The sequence below is a fragment of the Esox lucius genome, chromosome 14 (genome assembly GCF_011004845.1).
Source record: "Esox lucius isolate fEsoLuc1 chromosome 14, fEsoLuc1.pri, whole genome shotgun sequence".
In the NCBI taxonomy this organism is placed as follows: Eukaryota; Metazoa; Chordata; class Actinopteri; order Esociformes; family Esocidae; genus Esox; species Esox lucius.
The window spans coordinates 26,509,649-26,525,331 of record NC_047582.1 but is presented as its reverse complement, the minus strand read 5'-3'; positions in this window follow the sequence as shown (position 1 = coordinate 26,525,331).

Genomic DNA, 15,683 nt, shown 5'->3' with positions numbered 1-15,683 from the left:
TTCAGTTTCTCAAATGTACAGTAATACAAAACTACAGTACAGTGCCCCTTGAAAGATAAGGAATTTAGAAGGTAAAATATTGCCCAGTACAGCAGTGCTGTAGAGTATTCAGTATTCTGTGGATAAGCGGGGCAGTGTCTCAGTGTTTCCGCAGAGTGAGCGAGGAGATGGTTCTTTTCACATTCAACACATCTCACAAGCGTCACTGGACCAACAGGGAAAGGAAATATATATGATTAACTTTGAAGGGTCTTTGAATACAAATTCTCTCCCTCTCCTTGTCATTGCATTTCTCTCAATATTTCTCTCTCATACACACTTTCTAGAGGAATATTCTTTCGTTTTTCCAATCTCCTGGGGGTTGGGAGGTGACAACTTTTAACTGATCTACAGAAAATGGTATCTGATACTCTCAGGCTTCTGGCAGGGTCATTCCATGGTGTCAAGTCATCCCGTGAAAACGAGACACGGAGACACGGTCTGGTCTATATTCTCACCTGATCCCTTATCTAGCGGTAAAACCTGAAAGAGAATAAAGGCCTAGCCAATCGGAGGTGATTCTGAAGGGGTGATTTGGCTCTGGTGTAAATGAGGTACGTCACATGAAGTGGGTCTGTTATAGGGGAATGGACGATGGAAGCACTATAGGAGTTCTGAAGTAATTTAAAGGTTATGGGAGTTTTTGTTTAGTGGTACGGTGCTGACTGTTGCGCCATTTGTGTGTGTTGTGCATTGTAAACCTGGCCTGTCTCCCCCTGAGGTGTGCTGTAGTCGTTCACAGCTACCGTGCTTTGCCAACTGGACTATTTCTCATCTTTAAATATTAAACAAAATCACAAAAAGTAATTGAATTGGGAAACACAACGGAGAGGAAATGAGAAGGAGCTAGAGGGAATTTAAGGCTGTAGAGACAGAGGGAATAAAGGGACATTCTTTGGAGAACATTACACCCATTAAGCTCTAGTTTATCATGATAAACTCTCTATAACCACCCCCCCCCAGACTCCCTCCCTTTTTTACTCTTTTCCTCTCCCTGTCTCTGTGTATCTCTCTCCCTTGCTCCCCCTATCCCTCACTCGCTCCCTTAATCCCTCTCCCTCCCTCCCTCCATTGCTTCCCTCATTATTCTCCCTTACCCTCCTAATTTCTCCCTGTCTCCCTCCTTGTTTCCATCCCTTGTCCATTACTGTCTTTCTCAAAACCTCTCTCTCTAACCCCCACCATCACCACCCCTCCGATTGTTCACATCAGCAATCAACACTGTGAGTCGCACTTGTTGTCCCATTCTGACAAGTTAACATTCACGGCGCGGCCTTTGGCCGGACGCTGTACCCTGCATGAATTACACTGACACCCTTCTTTCACTCCAATTCAAGCCTCAGAGATCTGTCTAAATCCCCCACGTAACCAAACGCCACCCTATTCCCTGGCCGTGGGCCCTGGGTTTGACCGGGGTGTCATGTGGGACACAAGCTGTGAGAAACCCACAGTCATCAGTGAGTGGAGGTGAACCAGCAACACCAGCAGGCCAGGGAACTGGGCTCTGGAGGACGGAGCAACGGCTCGCGATGAGGTGACCGGCCCCAGATTACAGGGAAGACGGCATCACGGTGTGTTTGTGCTGTCATGTGTCCATGCATGAATATGTGAATGCTGATGTTTAGTTGGCTATAGGTTTTCTCTTGTTATTATTGTTATTCCCATTGTTATCCAACGCAGCAGGGAGCCTAACTGTTTAGAGCTCTGGGCCACTAAACGAAGGGTTGTGGGTTCTAGTCCCTTAGCCAATGAGCTACACACTTGCAAAAAGACATGTTGCTGTGCTCATGAGCAAAGGACTGAGAGTTTCTGCTAAATGTAATTTTTTTTTATTGTAATTGTCTTCAAAGATTTGATTTGAAGATACTTTCTATGTGCAATTTGCATTCCTCCGTATCCCTCCAGTAGGTTCACCTTTACCCATTCCTGCTTCTCTCTAAGGCCGATTCCCTCCCATACTACCCCTCTAAGGCCCCTGCCCTCCTGCCTCACACAGACTCAGTCTAAACGCTATGGGGGAGGAAGCAGCACAAAGAAGAGTTCTGTAATAGTCTTTGTGACTTAGTGGAAGGGCAAAGTCATTTTCCACCATCATCTATCACTGGTAGAGTGAGAGAGGTTTGGGGAAGAGATAGCGAGCACTCACACTCAGACCTACAGTACAATCACATCACATCACCCAACCTACTGTACACACACATCACCCAACCTACTGTACACACACATCACCCAACCTACTGTACACACACATCACCCAACCTACTGTACACACACATCACCAGGCCTACTGTACACACACATCACCCAACCTACTGTACAGACACATCACCCAACCTACTGTACACACACATCACCCAACCTACTGTACACACACATCACCAGGCCTACTGTACACACACATCACCAGGCCTACTGTACACACACTCACATCACCAGACCTAATGTACACACACTCACATCACCAGACCTAATGTGTACACACTCACAAAATCAGACCTACTGTACACACACTCACATCACCAGACTTCCTGTACACACACATCACCAGACCTACTGTACACACACATCATTATACCTACTGTACACACACATCACCAGACCTACTGTACACACACATCATTATACCTACTGTACACACACATCACCAGACCTGCTGTACACACACTCACATCACCAGACCTGCTGTACACACTCACATCACCAGATATACTGTACACACACTTACATCACCAGACCTACTATACACACACATTATTAGACCTACTGTACGCACACTCACATCACCAAACCTACTGTACACACACTCACAACACCAGACCTGCTGTACACACACTTAAAACTTCATACAACCGAAACACAGACTGCTGTTAGCACAGCACCCATAGCCTGCTGTCTGTCTCCCTATTGACGTCCAGGATAAATTCCCTTGCTAATCTCCAATTAAAATGGTGATAATAGCTGTTAGCATAACCCTGTGACTGCCTGGGACTACACACCCCCCAGCCTGAATACACCCCTCTATCCCTCTCCACTCAAACTGTCACAGGGGGCTCATGCAAGCACGCTCAAAAGTGTGTGTGCATGAACAGACACATACACACACACACACACTCACACACTCACACACACACTCACAGTCAAACTGTCCGGACTCTTTCCCAGAGGATTGACCTAGATCAAGCCCCACTTCACAAACTAATTAGTGTTTAACACAGAGAGGGATTAGTGCAGATTAGGATGACAGGGTTTGAGGGGTAACAGGCCCGGGCCAATTAGAATCACTGTCTCCCGAACGGCTCCCTATCTATATAGGCCCTGGTGAAAAGTAGGGGACTACAAAGGGAATATAGTAGGGTGGCATTTGGGATGCAGAAAATACAGAGATACGACTGGGGATGATCCAGCCTCCTGCACCACTCTGAAACACTTCCACTGTGTTACAGAACCGTCACAGCGCTGATCATCAGACCCTACTTCTACTCATCTCCATGGTCAACATGTAAACATCAGATAAACCTAACCCTTCTACTCATCTCCATGGTCAACATGTAAACATCAGATAAACCTAACCCTTCTACTCATCTCTGTGGTCAACATGTGAACATCAGATAAACCTAACCCTTCTACTCATCTCCATGGTCAACATGTAAACATCAGATAAACCTAACCCTTCTACTCATCTCCATGGTCAACATGTAAACATCAGATAAACCTAACCCTTCTACTCATCTCCATGGTCAACATGTAAACATCAGATAAACCTAACCCTTCTACTCATCTCCATGGTCAACATGTGAACATCAGATAAACCTAACCCTTCTACTCATCTCTGTGGTCAACATGTGAACATCAGATAAACCTAACCCTTCTACTCATCTCCATGGTCAACATGTGAACATGAGATAAACCTAACCCTTCTACTCATCTCCATGGTCAACATGTGAACATGAGATAAACCTAACCCTTCTACTCATCTCCATAGTCAACATGTGAACATCAGATAAACCTAACCCTTCTACTCATCTCCATGGTCAACATGTGAGCGTCAGATCCCAGGAGGAGTATCCAGATTGCAGCTTTGATGTGCTCCCTGAAACCACCAGAGTGTTTGTGTGACGGATGGGCTTCTTATCGGTTGTTAGTTCCTTTCATCTGAGTAGCTGCTTTGTGAAGGTTTGATGTGTTTGGAGCATGTGTGGGTTTGGGTGTGTGTTTGTGCGTTATGGGGTAAAATATCTGATTGTGATTGAACACATGCCTTTGTGGGTTTCTGGAGAATTACGGTTGTGTGTGTGTGTGTGGGTGGGTGTGTGTATGTGTGTGTGTGTGTGTGGTATCAGTTTGGCGGACAAAAGAACGAGTAGAGCTGTCATGTGCACAGAATATGCCTAAGGAAGAAATAAAACATGAATCTATTCTATCCCTGTTTACAGCACAACATCATACCATCAATGCACAGTATCACAGCATAGTAACACAGCTCTGTGTCACAGCTCTGTGTCACAGCTCTGTGTCACAGCACAGTATCACATATGAGTATCACAGCACAATATCACATTTCAATATCACAGCACAGTATCACAGCTCAGTATTACAGCTCTGTATCACAGCACAGTATCACATTTGAGTATCACAGCCCAATATCACATTTCAATATCACAGCACAATATCACAGCCCAGTATCACAGCTCAGTATCACAGCCCAGTTACTCAGTTGAGTATCACAGCTCAGTATTTCAGCACAGGCTGAATCTCTCCATCCACATATGCCAGATTACATCCCAGCCACTTTCAGGGTGAAGTGTCCTCATATGACAGATCTTATAGGCTTGAAAGAGCATTAGATGGATCTCAAAAGGTTCTAATGTGTGTGTGTGTGTGTGTGTGTCTGCGTTCATGTGTGTAGCAGAAGCTCTCTATGCGTTGTGACGTCTGTCTCTCTTAAACAACAGTTATCAATCTGGGGATAAAAACTGTTAAAACTCTGCCCAGCTGTTGGACAGAAATCCTGCTTAACCGTTCTAATTACAAACGCAACTCACCTCCCAGACTCACCCACACATGCACCCAGACCCGCAACACACACACACACACACACACACAACATGCCCTGTCCCGTGTCAGGTCCGACCCCCACTGTCACTCCATCTGCCAGCGAGATGTTTAATTAGGGACAACGTTTTTAATTGATGAAAGAGAAAGAACTCCAGGAAACTTCAAACCTCCATCAGACTCCAAACCACAGCCTGCCTCTGAAGATAGCCCTCCTCCCTGCTTCGTGAGACACTGGCTAACGGTAGCTGAACAATAGCTACCCTGTCAGAAACCCACTCATTAGTCAAGCTTTTATAGTGAGACAGCCCCGGTAAACAACGTTTGTTTTATGTTCTTTATTTTCTTGACTGTTTTCCTCTGTGATTATTTCAGTGTGCAGATTGAGGTCTTTGCTCTGGGCTGTTGTTTGACAACCTGACAGGCTGGCAGGAGCACTGACCTTCTAACTGACAGGAATCTTAATTGGGGGGGTGTGGAGGTCGCAGTCCCTGCTGCTGAGGGGGGAACTAAAGCGCTGTCTAAGAAGGAAGGGATATTGACAGTTTTGATCTGTCTACATCATGTTTTATGTTGTCTGATCTTGTATTGTTTGTGGGGAGAAAACCTGACATAGTAGGTGGGGAAAAATGTAAACTCTTGAGTGGCACTCCCACATCCTAGGTTAAAGATGCTGTATCACTGAAAAAAAAGATTTGTTTCCTGTTCCTGACAACCCCTCTCAGGGGGGTGGACAGTCAACATTGAAACATTGTCACTCTTCATTCAAATTGTATAACCATCCTGAATGGCTTTTTCTTCTTTACTTGAAAAAGTCTGCTCCCAAACACAAGGCATACGACCTAAATGGTACCCTCTGGGCCAAAGGGCTCTGGTTCAAATGTGTACACTTTGTGGCAAATAGGATACCGTTTGAAAGCCATTCAGCTCTGGTCAACGAAGTGGCAGATTGAAATGGGTAAATATTGACTTCCTCTCTGCTGGTTTCTCATTCTAATCTAATCACCTCCTCAGTGTGTTTGAAAAGGCAAGCTGACAGGGAATCACTGGAGTCGGATAAGTGTTGAGCCAGGCTCATGGTAAAAGTACCAAAACATATCAACTTATTCCTTACACACAACTTTTGAATAGGGCTTTGGTCAAAAGTAGTGCTAAAACAGACTCTGATGTATGAATGTGCACCTACAGTGCCAAAGGAACTGAGACTGTAAAGTCAAAATGTTGCTGTACACTCAAGGCCTAGGAAAACACAAATAATAGATGAAGATGAGGCAAAAGTACTGACTGTCACCTTTTGTTTCTATTATTTTTTAATGCTGCCAAAGTCTTCTGCGAACAGTAGATTGTGATACTTTCACCCCAGCATTCTGGAGGTGGTTGGTGATTTCATTGACTCTAATTCTAGGGTTGCTTTTCCCAACTATGGCCATTCAACTGCTGTGGTTTTCCATGGCCAACCCGGTCGTTGCCGGCTAATGAAGACATCAGTGTTTCCTTTCTTTTTTTGGGACATCCCAAACTGTTGATTTGGCTATGCCCAACTTTTAGTGCTACATTTCTAATTGAGTTTGTCCTTTCTTTTAGCATCCAAATTGCTTGCTTTTATTTTCCTAGACAGCTCCCTAGTCTTCAAGGATTCTGACATGAAACACAGACTTCAAAAGCAAAAGCAAGGTATTGAACGGAGACTACACATTCACGGCCCATTTATGTGTGAGCAATCAATGCAACGGGAAACACTTTAGGAACACCTTTTCAAATAGAATCGCCCCAGCCATGTGCCCCAATACTTCTGCTCGCACTCAGTGGGGGAACGGAACACTGACAGTGTTGTACTTCCAAGTTGGTGAAACATGTATGTGTTGAAATCGACATTCATTTGTCCTATATTCGTCTTTTAATGGCATGTTCATGTGCCTTGAGTGTACAGGAAAAATAGCAATTTTGACTGTTCTGTCCCAATACATATGGTATGCCCCATACACATTATATTATGGACTGGCAATTATGTATCCCGGTTCATGAATATATGTTATGTATGGAGAGTATTTTGCTGTTAGAGACGTTTAACTCCCAAATGTGGGTGGAAAACTTCACAGCTGCAACACCTCAAAAGGGGGGTATCAAAACACTGTAGGGATTGAAGGTAACACGCAAACATTTAGATTTAACATTATTAGTATTAGTATTGAAAATGCTTGGCCACTAATCTCGCCAAAAGTCTTGCTTATGTCAGTGAAACTCTCAGTGTGAACAGGCCCTAATTGAGCAGACCCCTCCTCCTCGCTTCTACACTCTCCTCATAACCACCTCAACCTTAACCACACCCTGGCCAAAAAACCTGTAAGACAGCAGAACATTTTAGGGCAAAACGACACCAAAGCGAGGGGCCTGATTAAAAGACCAAACAGGCCCATTTGAAAGCAGGGAGGGGGGGGGGGTAAACCATGTTATGAGGCTCCCTGCTACGCTGTTAGTCAGACTAGCACCACGCCGTTATTACAACTGGGGCCCAAATGGTAACCTATCCCCTTCAGGCCCTGGTTTATTGCTCTACACTAGGGAATAGGGTGCTAAGGGACGCAGCTTACTTTATGAAGTAGTTCCTCTACAGGGTGTTTCATCTCTATCAATGAGATAAGCCTCTGAGCGCTGAGGTAAGCTAAGTGGCACTAAAGGCAATACTTAAGACATTGATAATTACACTCTAACAACCATAAACACATTCTATCTTACATGAAAGAGCCTGATAAAAAAAAAAAAAAAAACCTTATCGTATATTTAACAGGCCGATAAGGTGCAGCGTTTGGGATTAACCAACACAAAGTAAGAGGTAGGGAAGGCTTTTTAAATCCGCTGCTGTCGGAGGAATGTGAGCAGGCGGTGAGAGCTTTTCAAGGCTAGGCGGCTACACAAGGGTATGGAGCCTCAGTGTCAGAGATTCTCAGAGAGAGGGAGAGGGAGAGAGAAGGGGAGGGAGATGGAGAGGGAGATGGAGAGAGAGGGGGAGAGGGAGATGGAGAGAGAGGGAGATGGAGAGAGAGAGGGAGAGGGAGATGGAGAGAGAGAGGGAGAGGGAGATGGAGAGAGAAAGGGAGAGGGAGATGGAGAGAGAGAGGGAGAGGGAGAGAGAGTTTTCTTATCAGTATGGGTTGGGGAGTTTCATGCCTTCCAAGGGATAAAGCCTTGTAAAACCATTAGCCTCAGGGCATGGAGCTGAAAGATTTGCTTCACAGAGCAGTAGGTAGGTAGGTGTCAAAGTTATTGGACAAAACAGAGCTTATTGAGCTCCTCCATATAATGCCCTCATAAAAAATTTACAACTGCCTGCTTCTGATGACCATGCTATGAACAGCTATTTTCACAGGCAGTTTGAAAGATGAAAAGTATAAACCTTATCTGGACTATTTTTACTCCCGACTATTTAAAAGTGTCATCAGAAATAAAGTTGTTTGTTTGATTTAGCATTTTGTAATATACCACCGACTTAAACTAGAATTGAGACGACTTTATAACTTATTCTACGAAAACCCATATTAGCTGATACTGTAAAAACAAGGGAAAAAAACTAGGCACGCCAAGTTCGACTGGGCCATGAGTAAAAGGGATTGTGGTGAACAAGGGAGGGGGTCTGATAAGCAGCCAATCACAGCTTTGATGTGAGAAGTGGCCAAAACGTTGTTCCTGTGCTTTGGTATCAGGTAAGTATATTCACTTGTTATATTACAACAACTGAACTTAAAAACAGACAGAAGAGTAACAGAAACAAAAAGACTAAAAAGACGAATAGTCTTTTTTGTAATCAACTGTAAGGACATTGTTAGTGGGAAAAATGTATACCAATTGTTCGTTACTCAACATAACACATTTTTGTTGTTCGTTTTTCACTAGTTAATGTATTTCTTGACAGAGTTCTATCAAGCGCATTAGTTGGGAGAGAGCAATATGTTTCATTGCCCTCACTCTAACCTGCTCTTCCTGAGGGAGAGAGCAGCGTTTCAAGACACACAGCCCAACACTTCAAGCGATTTATGATGTTAGACTTGTCGGTTGCAGTTTGTCCATTGCAACATGAACATAAACTGCACTCAGTCCAGCAAAAAAGCTGGCAGTGAACCCACATTGTGTGTAGAGACTGCTGCTCTGACCACTAAGCCACACAGGAGCGTAGAGTTGGGTAACATCTTCATTATCTATATACAACTCTAAGAACTTTGGTGGTGGGAAAAATATCTATAGCCTACTACTCACACATTAGTCAATCAACATTTTTGTTGTTAGTTATTTTCATTGTTGACTTATTTTTTCAATGGGATTTGTTGGGACAGAGAAATATGTTTTGTTGCCCTCACTCGAAACTGCTCTTCCTGAGTGAGAGAGCAGTGTTTCAAGACAAAGAGTCCAACACTTCAAGAAGACTTATGATGTTAGACATCTCAGTTGCAGTTCGTCCATCGCAACATAACCATAAACTGTTATACTATTGGCTTACTATATGTAGCCAGTGAAGCTTGTAACCAGGGTAGTTTTAGTTCATTCTCAACAAATCCTAATTTGTTTTGTCCCTGGCGGGACTCAATACCCAGTCTACTGTGTGGCTATACTGCATCTCTAACCACTGCCCTATTTAACAATACCAACACGTCAGGTACTCAGCTCTTCTTGGCCAGCTCCGCTTACGCGGTCTGGCAAAAAACCATCAAATGAATCAATTGGTTAATCAGGTTTGTCCGTGAAAGTTGGATGGACATTAGCCAATAAATTGAGCTAATGTGTTTGTGTTTGTTTACTTAAAGTTGCCTCACAATGAGTTGAATGTAAACAAATCCAACCTGTGGGTGTCGAGACTTGTTGCTGCCGTCACTGAGATGGCTGGTCAGGGTCAAGTTATAAGATTTCCCATTCAGTCTTCCCTGGCTTGATGATCCTTCTCAACGTAGGTTTCAGTGGGTGGTCAAACATTCCAGTTGCTGGATATTCGCACTCTAGCTGTATTCTAAGCCAGCCCTGAAGTTGACTCAATGTACTATGGGAAGGTAACCAGCTTCAGCAGGATCGTACGTTTGATCAACAAAATGGCAACAAGCTGTGAATTGTTTGCCCAACTAAATTGCAGGAAGGATGACTTGATGTACCCATGTTTAGCAACCAGCTGCAATATGGAGTTTGTTAAACATCCGATCAACAAAGGCTTGGCAAATTCCACAATGGCGGCTGGTTGCTGTGCAATTGCATGCATGTTATTCTGTTTCTTTACGGCCTAGACTAACTACACCCAGGAGAATAGTATGATCCTAGAGTACGTCTCATCCTGTGTATACATCCTCCAGAATCCGTTGCCATCCTGTGTCATAATATGAGCTTGTGTGGAGGCTCCGTCGCCTCGCCCCTCTCCTTTACCGCTCACATCCGAGAGACGTACTGAACATCACACTTGTTTGTCACGTCCAGTCTGCATCTTCAAACCCACTGAAAGCCATCGGGCTGAGCCCGGTGAGACAGACAGGGCCGGATTAGGGAGCATCCAGGGGATTTGTCCCACAGATAAGGTGTGTCAGTTCTGACACTGATAAGCCAAACGGAGCGGAGCCGCCAACTGATACAGCAGGACCGGTTTCCCCTGTCCTTCTCCCCATACCCATTCTGATTCCCAAATGGTACCCTACTCCCGTCAGGGACAATCTGAAAGGTAATGCTCCACATAGAGACATTTGGCACCCCATCTTTTAACACGAATAACAACAACAACAAGAGCTTGTTGAACCAAAGTGTTTGAGGTTCAACCTTTTTTAAATGTCTTCTGGAAGTCTTTGTTGGACGGATTCTGGAAGAGGACAAAAGATAGAGGAGGGCAGAGCAGGCAATGAAGGTCAGTCTTTTGTTTGTTGCTCCCCAGTGAACGATTAATTACAGCGCTTAACTAACTACCGTCCTAGTTCTGAAGGAAAATCACTTCAGATGATGTTCAAGTTCTAAATTGAGCATTGATTGCATTTGGAAGGCGACCTAATCAACCCGCAATCTCTCCCAAGACAGAACATAGAGAGAGAACAGGACAAAGCTTGGATTATCAAATGAGGAAAAAGGGAGATAAAGGAGAGCAAGGGAGAGAGAATAACTATTTCAATGCGATCTGGGTCCCCTCAAAACAAATTAAACCCATTTTAATTTCCCTGTTCACCCAGTCCTGCTGCAGATGGGACAGAAGCTGATGTGTTGGACATGAAAAGAAACACTGAACAGTCTCTGCTCTCTAACTCAATGAAAACATTTGTGATACAAACATAGCACCTATGTTTTTATTCTTCTCGTTTCATGCCCCTTTCTTATGTAGCAACTGACACTCTTTCTCACTGGAATTCCAGGAGGTGGGATAGGTTTAGCACAGTCCATAAATGAATGTAGCTAGCCAGCTTAACCACCATGCCCTTTCATGAATGGATTAAAAATGACAGTCAACCAGTAGGGAAAGGCTCTTAGCGTTGGCTTAATTGTTCTAGCTAGCTACTCATTAACATTCACTGTCTTGCAAATGTGTGTATGTGTGTGTGTCCTGGGCTGTTTGCAGCACAAATGTATGGAAAAACAGATGTTTCAAAAACAGATGTTCAGCTTTGTTGTTGAAAAATGCATTCACTTTCATTAGGATTATTGTGAATGGGACTTTTTCTTCTCTGTGTCGTTTGAATAGTCTTGTGTGGTCCAGACTCAGTGGCATTCCTCTGAAGCCCATCCCCTCTCTGCTGCAGTAGGTCCAGCATCTGTTAATGCCACCAACCAAAGTTCTTTGCTTCCATCATGCGTTATCTCCCGTGTGTGTCTTAGTGCCAGGTGATAGAGATAAGCAGAGTCAGAGGTCATCGAAGGGGCTCGGCAGAGAGAGTCAGAAGTCGCTCGTCACCACACATCCACTTTGGACCTGGTTTGAAATGACACCATATTCCCCATAGATTGTGTCAGTACCCGACAGGCCAGATGTGGAGGGGGGGACATCACGTTGGCAGGATGGCTGGCCATACATCAGCTCCCATTTAACATTGCATACATTAACATCATTATTACTTCAAATACAAACACATATTATTACAATGTTGTTTGAGTTATTGCTAGGACAGTAGCCAAGATCATTTTGGGTTGTCATCTTTAAAACATTAACATAGGTTTTAGCGCAAGGTAGCCAACGGTTTACTCTATAATGCCGTTGATTGGAGATCAGTCAAAACATTAAAGTAACCATAACATTCATATGAGTCAAAATAATTAGCCGGAAGTCCTTTTGAATTAGTTAGTTTCATTTCAACATCTTATTAGCTTGGCACAGGTTATTGGAGTTGGCTTGGTGGAGCTTGCCCATATGGAAATGTAATATATGGCATGTAACTTATAAGTCTTAAATGAGCATATATGTTGTATATATTTGGTTTGATCAACACATGTACATGTATATACATATATGTTAAAATTTACAAGAATTGGCTGTTTTTATATGTCAGATTGAAATGTGTAATTAACATATATGTATATATGTATTTTAAAATGTATTTTAATATTTTAAAAAATGTTAAGTCTTTTAATGTGTATGGCCATATGTTTTATTAATGTATGGATGACAATATTAGTGACTGTTTTCCTTTAACAACATACAACGTGTTCTTGACCTGCCTGACAGATCTGCAAACATGCAGAAAACTTTTCAACATAAACATGGCACAACTATTTGAGGAGAATGGAACGGTTGCCCGTCCAACGCTTTCTACTCTGACATTTACAGATTTCTTTGTGACTCTGTCCCCTGATCTGAAGCTTCCTGGTGTCTATGCAGATCTGTCCCACTGTTGGTGATGTCACAGGGGAGTAAGAGCAGGCACAATTCAAAGGACATCACTCTCTCTCTTTTCTCTTTTTAACTGTAGGTGTAGTTGTGTGTGTGTGTACACGTGTGTGTGTGTGTGTGTTTGTGTTTGTGTTTGTGCATTCGTGGCTGCTAGTGTATGTGTGTGTGTCTGTATGTGAGCTGTGAAAGCTGGATCACAAAGCTGCTAGACGTGTTGCCAGGCAACGGTGAAATGCGGGGACATTGTTTTTATGGTCTGCTGGCAGGTTTTGCATGCTGTTAGAGTGTAGGTGGGTGCTTGGGTAGGCAAGGATCCTGGCCCTGTTATGACTAACATACAGTATTTGTCAATCAGAATACATTTTATTGCTTTCTTTCTGCCTCTCGGTCTCACTCCCCATCCCTCCATTCATCCATCCATCCATTCATCTATCCCTCCTTCCATTCATCCATCCATTCATCCATCCATTCATCCATCTATCCATTCATCCATCCTATCATCCATCCATTCATCTATCTCTCATTCATTCATCCATCCCTCCATCTATCCAACCATCCATTCATCCATTCATCAATCCATCCATTAATCCATCCATTCATCTATTCATCCATCCATTCATCTATCCATCCATTCATCCATCCATCCATCCATCCATTGGAAGCACAATGCGGGGGTATGATATGAATTTGAAGAGTCTTCCTAGTAATCACTGGAGGTCAAGTCATCATTGGTATGCCATGTTTAGGGAACAGGAACCATTTCCAGCCAGACAGGATATTCAACTTCCTGTCTTGATTAATAAGGGACTGTTAACTCACATAGGGGCACTAAAGGGGCCTCAAGGTCCCTTACACACAGACCCATAGTTCACCTCCAGTGCTTGTCAGTGTATCCTAGTTATACAGCAGTGCCACAGGGGGACAATAAACATACAGACTAAGTCCTCTTCGCCCTTGCTCAACAATCGCCTGCCACAGCTTGTGCTCTGTCCTGTGACGAGATGAGTGGAGGAACATTCATTTAATCTTAAAGCCGCAAAATGCCTGGGCATTCGAAAATGTCAAACCGACATTAGGTTTGACATTAACTATCTCTAAATATCTAAATATCTCATAGTTTCTTTGCCAGACTTGTCAAGAAAGGCTTTCGTGTTTTTCTACGATAAGGGTCCGGACAGGGGCCAGTTGGTGTTCTTTAACCTGCCATCACCAGTCCAGCGTTGTTTCAGTCAAGAGATGTCAGAAACAGTGAGCAGAGCAGTGAATATAGATACTGTGAACTGTACAATCTTAGAAGGCTCAGTTCCAAATGGCAACTGTGCCTTAAATAAGGAATAGATTATGAACACCCTCTTAGAGAGCAGCTTTGTGCTCTGTGCTGCACCGTCTCAACACTAATGGCCTGTTAAACTTGTTAGAGAAATGAGGGAACATTAAAAAAGGGAGTCCACAGTTGGCACGCAGTTCTGCGCTGTAGTCGAATGTGAAATAAGTGAGTTCAGGGTGTAGGAAGTGAGAGGAGAGAGAATGAATGGAAGCAGTCGGGGGGGGGGGGCGTTAGGGGGGGTCGCGGAAGAAGGCTCAAACATACCAAGAAAGAGGGCCTTTTTTAAGTTTCATGTTTTTTTTCTCTCTTCCTCAGCCCCCACAGTTTTCAGCAGATAAAGGTCACCGTTGCCAAGGTGACTCTGCAGAAAAAGCTTTGTTCCTTCACGAGCTGCAGGGAGAGAGAGCAGTGCGAGGGAGAGCAGAGCGCGAGAGAGAGCAGAGAGCGAGAGAGAGGAGACGGAAAGCCAGAGGCATAGATAAGATGATTTCAGTCTCTCCAGCAAGAGAACAATTGTCTGTGTGGATGGATAAAACAGTAGGCTCTAATACTGCAGGACAATTAAAGTGAACTACATTCCTTGCAAAGCTGCCTAAATATGTGAAACATGCAGTAATGAGCTGGCAAGGTCTTCAGAATCCAATACTTCGGTGCTGCTGCTTTTTTCTCATTCCAACCACTACTACCCAAGAGCTAGGTCAAAATAATAGCTGGAGGTTTATCGGAGACATTTGCCATTGTAATGATAGATAGCCTGTAACATAACTTTGTATGTGTTTAGTCAGTTAGATGCTGTTTTCAGCAGAAACCGCAGCGTACAAATGCATTTTAAACCCAGTCAGTGCAGCATATCAAAGCCCAACCGCAAATAAAGACAAATGCAAATGATTACAGTCAAGAGGAAAAACTCTCATGTTTATTTTGCCATGAATTTCACATTGTGAAAAAAAAAAAAATAATCAGTCACGTACAACAATGTTATAAAACAAATGTAAATTATATAACACCATGACATGACACAAAAGTGTCCTCGAAAGCACATTGACAGGTGTTTTTCAAAAGATGCATCCGGTCAGAATATTGAATGATTTTGGTGGACGTCTACAGCGAGTCGGCCGTTTAAAGCACACTCCCACGCACTGGATGCAAGTAAGGATGGTAGAAGGGGACAAAAAGAGAAAAGAGAGAGAGGAAAGACTACACTCAACAATTAGTTAACTTATGTTCCATAAAAGATTAACCCTGTGATCTGATTGGTGAGGCCAGAGGTGCAGTGTTCTGCGTGTGGGTTGGTTGGGGGGGGGGGGGGGGGGGGGGTTGGGTCAATGTCAAAGAGTCAATAAGCTGTCAATATAGTGATTTAAGTTATGCGTACTTGATGTGGGTTGCACGAATATTTAAACAGGAACGTCGATTTCTGCTCACTTTGTT